Source organism: Magnolia sinica, chromosome 13, assembly GCF_029962835.1.
Source record: "Magnolia sinica isolate HGM2019 chromosome 13, MsV1, whole genome shotgun sequence".
Taxonomy (NCBI): Eukaryota; Viridiplantae; Streptophyta; class Magnoliopsida; order Magnoliales; family Magnoliaceae; genus Magnolia; species Magnolia sinica.
Genome location: NC_080585.1, coordinates 49,988,365 through 50,004,593, shown reverse-complemented (window position 1 = coordinate 50,004,593; position 16,229 = coordinate 49,988,365).

Genomic DNA, 16,229 nt, shown 5'->3' with positions numbered 1-16,229 from the left:
GCTCGCAAGATGATGGATTCTTCATAATTTGTGCACTTAAATTGTTGGACTCTTCACGATTTGTGCATGTAAAGTGTTTGAGTCATCATAGTTTGTGCTCACAAGCTGTTGGATTCTTCTTAGTTTGTGCGCACAAATTGTTGGAATCTTTACAATTTGTGCTCGCAAGCTGTTGGAGTCTTTAGAATTTATGTGCGCATAGTGTTGAAGGCTTCACAGTTTGTGCTCGCAAGCTATTGGATCCTTCACAGTTTGTGCACATAGAGTGTTAGAGTCTTCACAGTATATGCCCGCAAGCTATCAGAGCCTTTCACAGTTTGTGCTCGCAAGTTGATGGAGTCTTAATAGTTTGTGCTCACAAGTTGATAGAATCTTCACAAAACAAGCTGATAGAATCTTCACATTTTGTGCTGGCAAGCCGATGGAGTCTTCACAGTTTCAGCTCAAAAGTTGTCGAATTCTTCACAGTTTGTCAAGAAAACTATCGAAGTCTTCACAGTTTGTGCATGAAAAGTGTTTGAGTCTTCATAGTTTGTGCGCGGAAAGCTGTTGGATTCTTCACAGTTTGTGTGCGCAAATTGTTAGAGTCTTCACAGTTTATTCTCAAAAGTTGTTAGCGTCTTCACTATTTTTGCGCGCAACTTGTTGGAGTCATCATAATATGTGCTCACAAGCTGTTGGAGTCTATACAGTTTGTGCGCGTAACTTGTTGGAATCTTCAGAATTTTGGCTCGCAAGCGGTTAGATTCTCACAATTTTTATGCGGAAAATTTTGAAGTGTTCACAGTTTCTGCACTCAAATTGTTTAAGTCTTCATAGTTTATTCTCACAAGCTGTTGGAGTCTTCACAGGTATCTCCTAGTAAGCTGTCGCAATCTTTCACAGTTTGTACTAGCAAGCTGTTAGAGTCTTCACAGTTTGTGTGCGCAAGCTATTGGAGCTTTCATAGTTTGTGCTCACAAGCTGATGGAGTCTTCACAGTTAATGCCCGCAAGTAGTTGGAATCTTCACGGTTTATGTGCCTAAGGTGTTTGAGTCTTCACAGTTTGTGCTCACAGGGTGTTGGATTCTTCATAGTTTGTGCTTGCAAGCTATTTGAGTATTCACAGTTTGTGCGCACAACTTGTTTGAGTTGTCACAATTTGTGTTCGCAAGCTGTTGGAGTCTTCACGGTTTACGTGCGTAAATTATTAGAGTCTTCACAGTTTGTGCTCGCAAGTTGTTAGAGTCTTCACAGTTTGTGTGTGCAAAGTGTTTGAGTCTTCACAGTTTGTGCTTGCAAGTGGTTGGATTCTTCAGAGTTTATGCTCACAAGTTGTTGGCGTTTTCACAATTTATGCTCGCAAGCTATAGATTCTTCCCAATTTTTACATGTAAATTGTTGGAGTCTTCATAGTTTGTGCTCGCAAACTGTTGAAGTCTTCACAGTTTGTGCTCGCAAGCTGATGGAGTGTTCATAGCGTTTGCTCAGAAGTTGTTGGAGTCTTCCTAGTTTGTGCATGAAAAATGTTTAAGTCTTCACAGTTTGTGCTCGCAAGCTATTGGATTCTTTACAGTTCGTGCACTCAAATTGTTGGAGTCTTTACGATTTGTGCCCACAAAGTGTTTGAGTCATCATAGTTTGTGCTCGCAAGCTGTTGGATTCTCCACAATTTGTGTGCACAAATTGTTCGAATCTTTACAATTTGTGCTCGCAAGCTGTTGGAGTCTTCACAGTTTGTATGCGCAAATTGTTGAAGTCTTTATAGTTTATGATCACATGTTGTTGGAGTCTTCATAGTTTGTGCTCGCAATCTGTTGGAGTCTTCACGGGTTATGCGCGTAGAGTGTTGGAGTCTTCAAAGTATATGCTCACAAGCTGTCGGAGTCTTTCAGAGTTTGTACTCGCATGCTGATGGAGTCTTCACAATTTGTACTCGCAAGCTGTTGGAGTCTTCATAGTTTGTGTTCGCAAGTTGATGGAGTCTTCATAATTAGTGCTCGCAAGGTGTTGGAGTCTTCATAGTTTGTGTACGCAAAGTGTTTGAGTCTTCACAGTTTGTGCTCGCAAGATGTTGGATTCTTCACAGTTTGAGTGGTTAAATTGTTTGAGTCTTCACAATTTGTTCACGCAAGCTGTTGGAGTCTTCACAGTTTGTGCTCGCAAGCTGTTGGAGTATTCACAGTTTGTGCAAGCAATTTGTTTGAGTCGTCATAATTTGTGCTCACAAGCTGTTGGAGTCTTCACAGTTTGTGTGCATAAATTGTTGGAGTCTTCATAGTTTGTGCTCGTAAGTTGTTAGAGTCTTCACTATTTGTGGGCGCAAAGTGTTTGAGTCTTCACAGTTTGTGCTTACAAGAAGTTAGATTCTTAATAGTTTGTGCTTGCAAGTTGTTGGATTCTTCACAGTTTGTGTACGCAAAGTATTTGAGTCTTCACAGTTTGTGCTCGCAAGTAGTTGGATTCTTCCCAATTTGTGGTGAGAACAATTTGTGAGTGTAAATTGTTGCTTGCAAGATTTCGAAATCTTCACAGTTTGTGCTCGCAAGCTATTGGAGTCCTCACAGTTTGTTCTCGCAAGCTGTTGGAGTCTTCACAGGTTGTGCGTGCAGTGTTGGAGTTCTCACAGTATATGCTTGCAAGCTGTTGGAGTCTTCATAATTTGTACTTGCAAATTGTTTGATTCTTCACAGTTTGTGCTTGCAAGCTGTTGGGGTCTTCACAGTTTGTTCCCACAAACTGCTGGAGTCTTCACTTGTTGTGCGCGTAGAGTGATGGAATATTCACAGTATATGCTCGCAAGCTGTTAGAGTGCTTCACAATTTATGCTCACAAGCTGATGGAGTCTCCACAATTTGTGCTCACAAGCTGTTGGAGTCTTCACAGTTTGTGCTCGCAAGCTGATGGAGTCTTCACAGTTTGTGCTCGCAAGCTGATGGAGTCTTCACAGTTAGTGCTCGTAAGGTGTTGGAGTCTTCATAGTTTGAGCGCGCAAAGTGTTTGAGTCTTCATAGTTTGTGTATGTAAGCTATTGGATTCTTCATAGTTTGTGCGGTTAAATTGTTTGAGTCTTCACAGTTTGTTCTCACAAGCTATTGGAGTCTTCACAGTTTGTGCTTACAAGCTGTTGGAGTATTAACAGTTTGTGCGCGCAACTTGTTTGAGTCGTCACAATTTGTGCTCATAAGCTGTTGGTGTCTTCACGGTTTGTGTGCATAAATTGTTGGAGTCTTCATAGTTTATGCTCATAAGTTGTTAGAGTCTTCACAGTTTGTGCTTGCAAATGGTTGGATTCTTCACAGTTTATGCTCGTAAGTAGTTGGAGTCTTCATAATTTGGGCGCGCAAAATATTTAACTCTTCACGATTTATGCACGCAAGCTGTTAGATTGTTCACAATTTGGGCGCCTAAATTGTTGGAGTCTTCATAGTTTGTGCTTGCATGCTGTTGGAGTCTTCACACTTTGTGATCGCAAGCTGATAGAGTCTTCACAATTTGTGCTCACAACTTGTTGGAGTCATCTCAATTTTTGCTCGCAAGCTTTTGAAGTCTTCACAGTTTGTGTGCACAAATTTTTGAAGTCTTCAAAGTTTGTGCTCCCAAGCTGTTGGAGTCTTCATAATTTGTTCACGGAAGCTGTTGAGATCTTCACAATTTGTTCACACAAGCTATTGGAGTCTTCACAAGTTCTATACGCATAGTGTTTGAGACTTCACAGTTTGTGCTCACAAGGAGATGGAGTCTTCACAGTTTCGGCTCGCAAGTTGTCGGAGTCTTCACAGTTTGTTTGTAGAAAGTGTTTGAGTCTTCATAGTTTGTGTGCGGAAAGTTGTTGGATTCTTCACAGTTTGTGTGCACAAATTGTTGGAGTGTTCAAAGTTTGTGCTCGAAAGCAGTTAGAGTCTTCATAGTTTGTGCACGCAACTTGTTGGAGTTGTCACAATATGTGCTCGAAAGCAAATAGAGTCTTCACAATTTGTGTGCAAATTGTTGGAGTCTTCGCAGTTTGTGCTCGCAATGTGTTGGAGTCTTCATAGTTTTTGCATGCAAAGTGTTTGAGTCTTCACAATTTATGCTTGCAAGCGGTTGGATTCTTCACAGTTTGTGCGCGTAGAGTATTTGAGTCTTCACGCTTTGTGCTCCCAAGCAGTTGGATTCTTCCCAATTTGTCCGCGTAAATTATTGGAGTCTTCACAATTTGTGCTCACAACCTGTTTGAGTCTGAAGAGTTTGTGCTCACAAGATGATGGAGTGTTCATAGCTTCTGCTAGAAAGTTGTTGGGGTCTTCATAGTTTGTACGTGCAAAGTGTTTCAGTCTTCAAAGTTTATGCTCGCAAGCTGTTGGATTCCTCACAATTTGTGCGCTTAAATTGTTGGAGTCTTCACGATTTGTGCCCGCAAAGCATTTGAGTCATCATATTTTATGACCGCAAGCTGTTGGCATCTTCACAGTTTGTGCGCACAAATTGTTCGAATCTTTACAATTTGTTCACGCAAGCTGTTGGCGTCTTCACAATTTGTGTGCACAAATTGTTAAAGTCTTCACAGTTTGTACTCGTAAGCTGTTGGAGTCTTCACAGTTTGTTCTCGCAAGCTGTTGGAGTCATCACAGGTTGTTTACGCAGAGTGTTGGAGTCTTCACAGTATATGCTCGCAAGCTATCAGAGTCTTTAACAGTTTGTGCTTGTAAGTTGATGGTGTCTTAACAATTTATGCTTGCAAGCTGTTGAAGTATTCATAGTTTGTGCTTGCAAGCTAATGGAGTCTTCACAGTTAATGCTCACAAGGTGTTGGAGTCTTCACAGTTTGTGCGCGCAAAGTGTTTGAGTCTCACAGTTTGTGCTCGCAGGCTGTTGGATTCTTCATAATTTGTTTGAGTCTTCACAGTTTGTGCTTGCAAGTTGTGGGAGTCTTCATAGTTTGTGCTCGCAAATTGTTTGAGTCTTCACAGATTGTGCTTGCAAGCTGTAGGAGCCTTCATAGTTTGTGCTCGCAAGCTGTTGGTGTCTTCATAGTTTTTGCTCGCTAGCTATTAGAGTATTCACAGTTTATGTGCCCAATTTGTTGGAGTCTTCAAAATTTGTGCTCATGAGTTGTAGAAGTCTTCACAATTTATGTGCGCAAATTGTTGAAGTCTTCACAGTTTGTGCTCACACGCTGTTGGAGTCTTCATAGTTTATTCTCGTAAGTTGTTGGAGTCTTCACAGGTTGTGCGCATAGAGTATTAGAGTCTTCACAGTATCTGCTCGCAATCTCTTTGAGTCTTTCACAGTTTGTGCTCCCAAGCTATTGGAGTCTTAATAGTTTATGCTAGCAAGTTTTTGGAGTCTTCACAGTTTATGCGCGCAAAATGTTTGAGTCTTCCCAGTTTGTGCTCCTAAAGTGTTTGAGTCTTCAAAGTTTGTGCTGGCAAGCTGTTTGAGTCTTCACAGTTTGTGCTGGCAAGCTGTTTGAGTCTTTACAGTTTGTGCTCGTAAAATGTTGGAGTCTTCATAGTTTGTGCTCGCAAGCTGTTGGAGTATTCATAGTTTGTGCACGCAACTTGTTGGAGTCATCACAATTTGTGCTCGCAAGTTGTTCAAGTCTTCACAATTTATGTGCGCAAATTGTTGAAGTCTTCACGGTTTTTTCTTGCAAGCTGTTAGAGTCTTCACAATTTATTGTCACAAGCTGTTAGAGTCTTCACAAGTTGTGCCTGCAGTGTTGGAGTCTTCACAGTATCTACTCGCAAGGTTTCAAAATCTTCACAGTTTGTTCTCGCAAGCTGTTAGAGTCTTCATAGTTTATTCTTGCAAGTTATTGGAGTCTTCACTGGTTTTGCGCGCAGAGTGTTGGATTCTTCACAGTATTTGCTTGCAAGCTATCAGAGTATTCACAGTTTGCTCGCAAGCGGTTGGAGTATTCACAGTTTATGTACACAACTTGTTGGAGTTATCAAAATTTATGCTCGCAAGTTGTTAGAGTCATCACAGTTTATGAGCGCAAATTGTTAAAGTCTTCACGGTTTATGGTCGCAAGCGATTGGGGTCTTCACAGTTTGTTCTCGCAAGCTGTTGGAGTCTTCACAGGTTGTGCGTTCAAAGTGTTGGAGTCTTCACAGTATCTGCTCGCAAGCTGTCGGAGTCTTTCATAGTTTGTTCACGCAAGCTGGTGGAGTCTTCACAATTAGTTCTCGCAAGTTGTTCGAGTCTTCACAGTTTGTGCACGGAAAGTGTTTAAGTCTTCACAGTTCCAAGTCGCAAGCTATTGGGTTCTTCACAGTTTGTGTGTGCAAATTGTTAGAGGCATCACAGTTTGTGCTCAAAAGTTGTTGGAGTCTTCATAGTTATGCGCACAACTTATTGGAGTCATCACAATTTTTACCGCAAGTTGTTGGAGTCTTCACAGTTTGTGCGCACAACTTGTTGGAGTCTTTGCAGTTTGTGAGCACAAATTGTTTAAGTCTTCACAGTTTATGTGCTCAAATTGTTTGAGTCTTCATAGTTTGTTCTCATAAGCTATTAGAATCTTCACAGGTTGTGCGCGCAGAGTGTTCGAGTCTTCATAGTATCTGCTCGTAAACTGTCGGAGTCTTTCATAGTTTGTGCTGGCAAGTTGTTGGAGTCTTCACAGTTTGTGCTCGCAATCTGTTTGAGGTTTCATAGTTTGTGCTCGCAAGCTGATGGAGCTTCACTGTTTTTGGTCGCAAGTTGTTGGAGTCTTCATAGTTTGTGCGCACAAAGTGTTTGAGTCTTCACAGTATGTGCTCGCATGTTGTTAGACTCTTCATAGTTTGTACGTATATGCGCACAAATTGTTTGAGGCTTCACAGTATGTGCGCACAACTTGTTTGAGGCTTCACAGTCTGTTCTAGCAAGTTGTTGGAGTCTTCACAGTTTATGCTCGCAAGTTGTTGGAGTATTCACAGTTTATGCGTGCAACTTGTTTAAGTCATCACAATTTGTGCTCGTAAGCTATTGGAGTCTTCAAGGTTTTTATTCATAAATTGTTGGAGTCATCATAGCTTGTGCTCGCAAGTTGTTGGAGTCTTCACAATTTGTGCGCGCAAGGTGTTTGAGTCTTGACAGTTTGTGGTCGCAAGCGGTTGGTTTTTTCACAGTTTATGCTCGTAACTTGTTGAAGTGTTCATAATTTGTGGGCACAAAGTATTTAAGTCTTCATAGTTTATGCTCGCAAGCTGTTGGATTCTTCATAATTTGTGTGTGCAAATTGTTGAAGTCTTCACAGTTTGTGCTCGCTCACTAATGGAGTCTTCATAGTTTGTTCTTGCAAGCTGTTGGAGTCCTCACAGGTTGTGCACGCAAAGTGTTTAAGTCTTAACAGTTTGTGCACTCAAGTAGTTGGATTGTTTACAGTTTGTGCCCACAAGTTGTTGGAGTCTTCAAAGTTGGTGTGCAAAGTATTTGAGTCTTCACAGTTTGTGCTCTCAAGCGGCTGGATTCTTCACAATTTATGTGCAGAAATTGTTGGAGTCTTCACAGTTTGTGCTCGCAAGCTGTTGGAGTCTTTACACTTTGTGCTCGCAAGCTGATGGAGTGTTCATAGTTTCTGCTCATAAGTTGTTGGAGTCTTCACAGTTTGTGCACATAAAGTGTTTGTGCTTGCAAGCTATTGGATTCCTCACAGTTTGTGCGATCAAATTGTTGGAGTCTTCACGATTTGTGCTCGCAAAGTGTTTGAGTTATCATAGTTTGTGCACACAAGCAGTTGGATTCTTAATTGCCTCTGCAGACAAATTGTTAGAATCTTCACAATTTATGCTCACAAGCCTTTGGAGTCTTCACAGTTTGTGTACGTAAATTGTTAAAGTCTTCACAGTTTATGCTCGCAAGTTGTTGAAGTCTTCACAGTTTGTTCTCACAGGCAGTTGGAGTCATCACAGGCTTTGCACGCAAAGTGTTGGAGTCTTCACAGTATATGCTCGCAAGCTGTCGGAGTCTTAAACAGTTTATGCTCGCAAGTTGATGGAGACTTCACAGTTTTTGCTCACAAGCTGATGGAATCTTCATAGTTTGTGCTCGCAAGCTGATGGAGTCTTCACGGTTTCATCTTACAAGTTGTTGGAGTCTTTACATTTTGTGGGTGGAAAGTGTTTGAGTCTTCACAATTTCTAGTCGCAAGCTGTTGGATTCTTCATAGTTTTTGTTTGCAAATTGTTAGAGTCTTCAAAGTTTATGCTCGAAAGTTGTGAGAGTCTTCACAGTTTATGCGTGCAACTTGTTGGAGCCATCACAACTTGTGCTCGCAAGATGTTGGAGTCTGTACAGTTTGTGTGCGCATATTGTTGAAGTCTTCTATTTTGTGATCGCAAGCTGTCGTAGTTTTCATAGTTTCTTCTCGCAAGCTGTTGGTGTCTTCAGTGGTTGTGCACGTAGAGTGTTGAAGTCTTCACAGTATCTACTCATAAGCTGTCGGAGTGTTCACAGTTTGTGCTCGCAAGTTGTTAGACTCTTCACAGTTTGTGCTTGCAAGTTGTTGGGGTTTTCATAGTTTGTGCCGACAAGCTGATGGAGTCTTCACAGTTTGTGCTCGCAAGTTGTTGGACTCTTCAGACTTAGTGGGTGCAAAGTGTTTGAGTCTTCATAGTTTGTGCTCGCAAGCTGTTGGAGTCTTCACACTTTATGCTCGCAAGCTGATGAAGTGTTCAGAGTTTCTGCTGGCAAGTTCTTGGAGTCTTCACAGTTTGTGCATGCAAATTGTTTGACTCTTCACAGTTTGTGCTTACAAGCAGTGGGAGACTTCACAGTTTGTGCTCAAAAATTGTTTGAGTCTTCACAGTTTGTGCTTGCAAGCTATTGGAGTTTTCACAGTTTGTGCTCGCAAGCGTTGGAGTCTTCACAGTTTTTACTTGCTAGTTGTTAGAGTATTCACAGTTTGTGCACGCAACTTGTTGGAGCCTTCAAAATTTGTGCTCACAAGCTGTTGGAGTCTTCACAGTTTGTGTGCATAAATATTTGAAGTCTACATAGTTTATGCTTGAACACTGTTAGAGTCTTCACAGTTTGTTCTCGTAAGCTGTTGGAGTCTTCACTGGTTGTGCGTGCAAAGTTTTGGAGTCTTCACAGTATCTGCTCGTAAGCTGTCAGAGTTTCTCATAGTTTGTGCTCGCAAGCTATTAAAGTCTTGCTGGTTTGTGCTCGCAAGTTGTTGAAGTCTTCACAGTTTGTACACGCAAAGTGTTTTAAGTCTTCACAGTTTGTGCCGGCAAGCATTGGATTCTTCACAGTTTGTGCGCTCAAATTGTTTAAGTCTCACAGTTTGTGTAGGCAAGTTGTTGGAGTCTTCACAGTTTGTGCTCGTAAACTGTTGGAGTCTTCACAATTTGTGCTCGCAAGTTGTTGGAGTATTCATAGTTTGTGTGCGCAACTTGTTGGAGTCGTCATAATTTGTGCTCGCAAGCTGTTGGAGTCTTCACAATTTATGTGCGCAAATAATTGAAGTCTTCACAGTTTGTGGTTGCAAGCTGTTAGAGAGTCTTCACAGTTTGTTTGTGTAAGCTGATAGAGTCTTCACAGTTTGTTCTCGAAAGTTGTTGGAGTGTTCACAAGTTGTGCCTGCACAATGTTGGAGTCTTCACAGTATCGACTCGCATGCTTTCGGAGTCTCCACAGTTTGTGCTCGCAAGCTGTTGGAGTCTTCACAGTTTGTTCTCGCAAGCTATTGGAGTCTTCACTGGTTGTGAGTGCAGTGTTGGAGTCTTCACAGTATCTGTTTGCCAGCTGTCGCAGTCTTCACAGTTTTTACTCCAAAGCTGTTGGAGTCTTCACAGTCTATGCTCACAAGCTGTTGGAGTTTTCACAGTTTGTGCTCGCAAGCTGATGGAGTTTTCACAGTTTGTGCCCACAAGTTGTTAGAGTCTTCAAAGTTTATGGGCATAAAGTGTTTGAGTCTTCATAGTTTATGCACGCAAATTGTTTGAGTCTTCACGGTTTGTTCTTGCAAGCTGTTGGAGTCTTCACAGTTTGTGCTTGCAAGCTGTTGGAGTCTTCACAGTTTAAGCTCGGAAGATGTTGGAGTATTCACAGTTTGTGCACGCAACTTGTTGGAGTCTTCAAAATTTATGCTCTTAAGCTATTGGAGTCTTCACAGTTTATGTGTGCAAATTGGTCAAGTCTTCACAGTTTATGCTCGTAAACTGTTGGACTCATCATTGTTTGTTCTCGCAAGCTGTTGGAGTCTTCATAGGTTATGCGCGCAGAGTGTTGGAGTCTTCACAGTATCTGCTCGCAAGTTGTCGAAGTCTTTCACAGTTTATTCTCGCAAGTTGTTGGAGTCTTCACATTTTGTGCTCACAAGCAGTTGGTGCCTTCACAATTTTTGTGTGCAAAGTGTTTGAGTCTTCACAGTTTCTGCTCGCAAGTTGTTGGATTCTTCACAGTTTATGCACTCAAATTGTTTGAGTGTTAACAATTTGTGCTTGCAAGCTGTTGGAGTCTTCACAATTTGTGCTGGCAGGCTGTTGGGGTCTTCACAGTTTATGCTCGCAAGCTGTTGGTGTATTCACAGTTTGTGCTCGCAAGTTGTTTGAGTTGTCACAATTTGTGCTCGCAAGCTTTTGGAATATTCATAGTTTTTGTACGCAAATTGTTGAAGTCTTCACAACTTATGCTCGCAAGCTGTTATAGTCTTCACAGTTCGTGTGCGCAAATTGTTAAAGTCTTCACAGTTTTTGCTCACAAGCTGTTGGAGTCTTGACAGTTTGTTCTCGCAAGCTGTTGGAGTCTTCTCAGGTTGTGCACGCAGAGTGTTGGACTCTTCACTATATATGCTCGCAAGCTATCAAAGTCTTTCACAGTTTGTGCTCGCAAGATGATGAAGTCTTTACATTTTGTGCTCGCAAGTTGATAGAATCTTCACAATTTGTACTCGCAAGCTGATGGAGTCTTCACAGTTAGTACTCGCAGGTTGTTGCAGTCTTCACAATTTGTGCACAAAAAGTGTTTGAGTCTTCACAGTTCCTAGTCCCAAGCTGTTGGATTCTTCACAGTTTGTGTGCGCAAATTATTAGAGTCTTCACTGTTTGTGCTCGAAAGCTGTTGGAGTCTTCATAGTTTACGTGCGTAACTTGTTGGAGTCATCATAATTTATGCTCGCAAGCTGTTGGACTATTCACAATTTGTACCCGCAACTTGTTGGAGTCTTCAAAATTTGTGCTCGCACGTTGTTGGAGCCTTCACTGTTTGTTCTCGTAAGTTGTTGAAGTCTTCACATGTTGTGCACGCAGAGTGTTGGAGTCTTCACAGTATCTACCTCAAGTTGTCGGAGTCTTTTATAGTTTGTGCTCGTAAGTTGTTAGAGTCTTCACAGTTTGTGCTCGAAATCTGTTGGAGTTTTCTTAGTTTGTGCTCACAAGCTGATGGAGTCTTCACAGTTTGTGCTCACAAGTTGTTGGAGTCCACATAATTTGTGCGTAAAAAGTGTTTGAGTCTTCACAGTTTGTGCTCGCAAGCTGTTGGATTCTTCATAGTTTGTGCGATCAAATTGTTTAAGTCTTCACAGTTTGTTCTAGCAAGCCGTTGGAGTCTTCACAGTTTGTGCTCGCAATCTTTTAAAGTATTCACAGTATGTATCCGCAATTTGTTTAAGTCATCACAACTTGTGCTCGCTAGCTATTGGAGTTTTCATAGTTTGTGCGCGAAACTTGTTGGAGTCTTCAAAATTTGTGCTCGCAAGCTGTTGGAGTCTTCACAGTTTATGTGCGTAAATTATTAAAGTCTTCACGGTTTGTGCTCGTAAGTTGTTGGAGTCTTCAACTTAGTGAGCACAAAGTCTTTGAGTCCGCATAGTTTATTCTCGCAAGCTGTTGGACTCTTCACAGGTTGTGCGCGCAGAGGTGTAGTCTTCACAGTATATGCTTGCAAGTTCTCGGAGTCTTTCATAGTTTGTGCTCGCAAGTTGATTGAGTCTGCATAGTTTATGCTCGCAAGCTGATGGAATCTTCACAGTTTTAGCTCACAAATTGTTGGAGACTTCCCAGTTTGTGTGAGGAAAGTGTTTGAGTCTTCACACTTTCTAGTCACAAGTTGTTGGATTCTTCACACTTCGAGTGCATAAATTGTTAGAGTCTTCATAGGTTATGCTCGAAAGCTGTTGAAACCTTCACAGTTTGTGTACACAACTTGTTAAAGCCGTCATAATTTGTGCTCGTAAGCTGTTTGAGTCTTCATAGTTTATGTGCACAAATTGTTGAAGTCTTCATAGTTTGTGATCGTAAGCTATGGTAGTCTTCACAAATTCTTCTCGCAAGCTATTGGAGTCTTCACTGGTTGTGTGCATAGATTGTTGGAGTCTTCATAGTATCTGCTCGCAAGCTGTTGGAGTCTTCACAGTTTGTGCTCGTAAGTTGTTGGAGTCTTCACAGTTTGTGCTCACAAGCTGTTGGAGTTTTCACAGTTTGTGCTTGCAAACTGATGGAGTCTTCACAGTTTGTTCTCGCAAGTTGTTGGAGCCTTCAAACTTAGTGGGTGCTAATTGTTTGAGTCTTCATAGTTTGTGCTAGCAAGCTTTTGGATTCTTCATAGTTTGTGCGCGCAAATTGTTTGAGTTTTCATAATTTATGCTTGTAAGTTGTGGGAGTCTTCATTGTTTGTGCTCGGAAATTGTTTCAGTCTTCATAAATTGTGCTTGCAAGCTGTTGGAGTCTTCACAGTTTGTGCTCACAAGATGTTGGAGTCTTCATAGTTTTTGCTGGCTAGTTATTGGAGTATTCACGGTTTATACGCGCAACTTGTTAGAGTCTTTAAAATTTGTGCTCGCAAACCGTTGAAGTCTTCAAAGTTTGTGTGCACAAATAGTTGAGGTCTAGTCTTCACAGTTGTGCTCGTACGTTGTTGGAGTCTTCACAGTTTATTCTCGTAAGCTGTTGGAGTCTTCACAAGTTGTGCGGTAGAGTGTTGGAAACTTCACAGTATCTGCTCGCAAGCTGTGGGAGTCTTTCATAGTTTGTGCTCGCAAGTTGTTGGCGTCTTCACAGTTTGTACTCAGAATCTGTTGGAGTTTTCATAGTTTGTGCTCGCAAGCTGATGGAGTCTTCACAGTTTGTGCTCACAAGTTGTTGGAGTCCTCAGTTTGTGCGCGTAAAGTATTTGAGTCTTCACTATTTGTGCTCGCAAGCTGTTGGATTCTTCACAGTTTGTGCGCTCAAATTGACTTCACAGTTTGTTCTAGCAAGTTGTTGGAGTCTTCACAATTTGTGCTTGCAAGCTGTTGGAGTATTCAGAGTTTGTGTCTGCAACTTGTTTGAGTTGTCACTGCTCGCTAACAGTTAGAGTATTCATAGTCTGTGCGCACAACTTGTTAGAGTCTTCAAAATTTATGCTCATAAGCTGTTGGAGTCTTCACAGTTTGTGTGCGTAAATTGTTTATCTTCATAGTTTGTACTCGTAAGCTGTTGGAGTCTTCACAGTTTTTTCTCGTGAGCTATTGGAGTCTTCACAAGTTGTGCATGCAGAGTATTGGAGTCTTCACAATATATATGCTCGCAAGTTGTCGGAGTCTTTGACTGTTTGTGCTCGCAAGCTGATGGAGTCTTCACAGTTTTTGCTTGCAAGCTGATGGATTCTTCCCAGTTTGTGCTCATAAGTTAAAGGAGTCATTACAGTTTTGGCTCGCAAGTTGTTGGAGTCTTTATAATTTGTGCAAGGAAAGTGTTTGAGTCTTCACAGTTTCTAGTTGCAAGTTGTTGGATTCTTCACAGTTTGTGTGCGCAAATTGTTAGAGACTTTGCAGTTTATGCCCAAAAGCTATTAAGGCCTTCACAATTTGTGTGCACAACTGGTTGGAGCCATCACAATTTGTGCTCACAAGCAATTGGAGTCTTCAGAGTTTGTGTGTGCAAATTGTTAAAGTTTTCATAGTTTCTGATCTCAAGCTATGGTAATCTTCACAGTTACTTCTCAGAAGTCGTTGGAGTCTTCACTGGTCATGCCCCTAGAGTGGTGGAGTCTTCACAGTATCAGCTCCCAAGCTGTTTGAGTCTTCACAGTTTGTGCTCGCAAGTTATTGAGGTCTTCACAGTTTGTGCTCGCAAGTTGTTGGAGTTTTCACAGTTTGTGTTAGCAAGCTGATGGAGTATTTACAGTTTATGCTCGCAAGTTGTTGGAGTCTTCAAACTTAGTGGTTGCAAAGTGTTTGAGTCTTCACAGTTTGTGCTCGCAAGCTGTTGGATTCTAACAGTTTGTGCACATAAATTGTTTGAGTCTTCACAGTTTGTGCTTACAAATTGTTTGAGTCGTCATAGTTTGTGCTTGCAAGCTGATGGTGTCTTCACAATTTGTGCTCGCAAGTTGTTGGAGTCTTGACAGTTTTTGCTTGATAGCTAATGGAGTATTAACAATTTGTGCGCACAACTTATTGGAGTCTTCAAAATTTGTGCTCGCAAGCTGTTGGAGTCTTCACAATTTATGCCCGTAAATTGTTGAAGTCTTCACAGTTTGTGCTCGCATGCTGTTGGAGTCTTCCCAATTTGTTCTCGTAAGCTGTTGGAGTCTTCACAGGTTATGTGCGCAAAGTGTTAGAGTCTTCACAGTATCTACTCACAAGCTCTCAGAGCCTTTCATAGTTTGTACTCGCAAGCTATTGGAGTCTTTACAGTTTGTGCTCGTAAGTTGTTGGAGTCTCCACAGTTTGTGCACGCAAAGTGTTTGAGTCTTCACAGTTTGTGCTCGCAAGCTGTTGGATTCTTCAAAGTTTGTGTGCTAAAATTTTTTGAGTCTTCACAGTTTGTGCTGGCAAGCTGTTGGAGTCTTCACAGTTTGTGCTCGTAAACTGTTGGAGTCTTCAGAGTTTGTGCTCACAAGCTATTGGAGTATTCACAGTTTGTGCGCAAATTGTTGAAGTCGTCACAGTTTGTTCTTGCAAGCTGTTGGAGTCTTCACAGTTTGTTCTCTTAAGTTGTTCGAGTCTTCACAAGTTTGTGTTGTAAGCTAATGGAGTCTTCACAGTTTGTGTGCACAAATTGTTAAAGCCTTCACACTTTGTGCTAGCAAGTTGTTGGAGTCTTCAAACTTAGTGGGCGTAAAGTGTTTGAGTCTTCACAGTTTGTTCTCACAAGCTGTTGGAGTCTTCACAGGTTGTGCGCGCAGAGCTGTTGGAGTCTTCATAGTATATGCTCGCAAGCTGCCGGAGTCTTTCACAGTTTGTGCTCACAAGATAATGCCGTCTTCACAGTTTGTGCCTGCAAGGTGGTGGAATCTTGATAGTTTATTCTCGCAAGCTGATGGAGTCTTCACAGTTTCAGCTCACTAGTTGTTGGAGTCTTCACAGTTTGTGCGAGAAAAGTGTTAGTCTTCACACTTTCTAATCGCAAGCTATTAGATTCTTCACAGTTTGTGTGGGAAAATTGTTAGAGTCTTCACAGATTATGCTCGAAAGCTGTTGGAGCCATCACAATTTGTGCGCGCAAATTGTAAGAGTCTTCACAGTTTATTCTCACAAGTTGTTGGATTCTTCTTAGTTTGTGTTCACAATCTGTTGGAGTTTTCATAGTTTGTGCTCGCAAGCTGATGGAGTCTTCGCAGTTTGTGCTCGCAAGTTGTTAGAGTCCTCACAGTTTATGTGCGCAAAGTGTTTAAGTCTTCACAGTTTGTGCTCGCAAGTTGTTGGATTGTTCACAGTTTGTGCACTCAAATTGTTTGAGTCTTCACAGTTTGTGCTCACAAGTTGTTGGATTCTTCATAGTTTGTGCTTGTAAGCTGTTAGAGTATTCACAGTTTGTGCGCACAACTTGTTTGAGCCGTCACAATTTGTGCTCGCAAGCTGTTGGAGTCTTCACAATTTGTGTGTGCAAATTGTTAAACTCTTCATAGTTTATGATTGTATGCTGTGGTAGTCTTCGCAGTTACTTCTCGCAAGCTGTTGGAGTCTTCACTGGTTGTGTGCATGGAGTGTTGGAGTCTTCATAGTATCTACTCGCAAGCTATTGGAGTCTTCACAAGTTTGTGCTTGCAAGTTGTTAGAGTATTCACAGTTTGTGCTCGCAAGCTGTTGGAGTTTTCACAGTTTGTGTTCGCAAGTTGGAGTTTTCACAGTTTGTACTCACAAATTGTTGGAGTCTTCAAACTTACTGGCACAAATTGTTCGAGACTTAATAGTTTGTGCTCACAAGCTGTTGGATTCTTCACAGTTTGTATGCGCAAATGGTTTGAGTCTTCACAATTTATGCTTAGAAGCTGTGGGAGTCTTCATAGTTTGTGCTTGCAAATTATTTAAATCTTCACAGTTTGTGCTTGTAAGTTGTTGCAGTCTTCA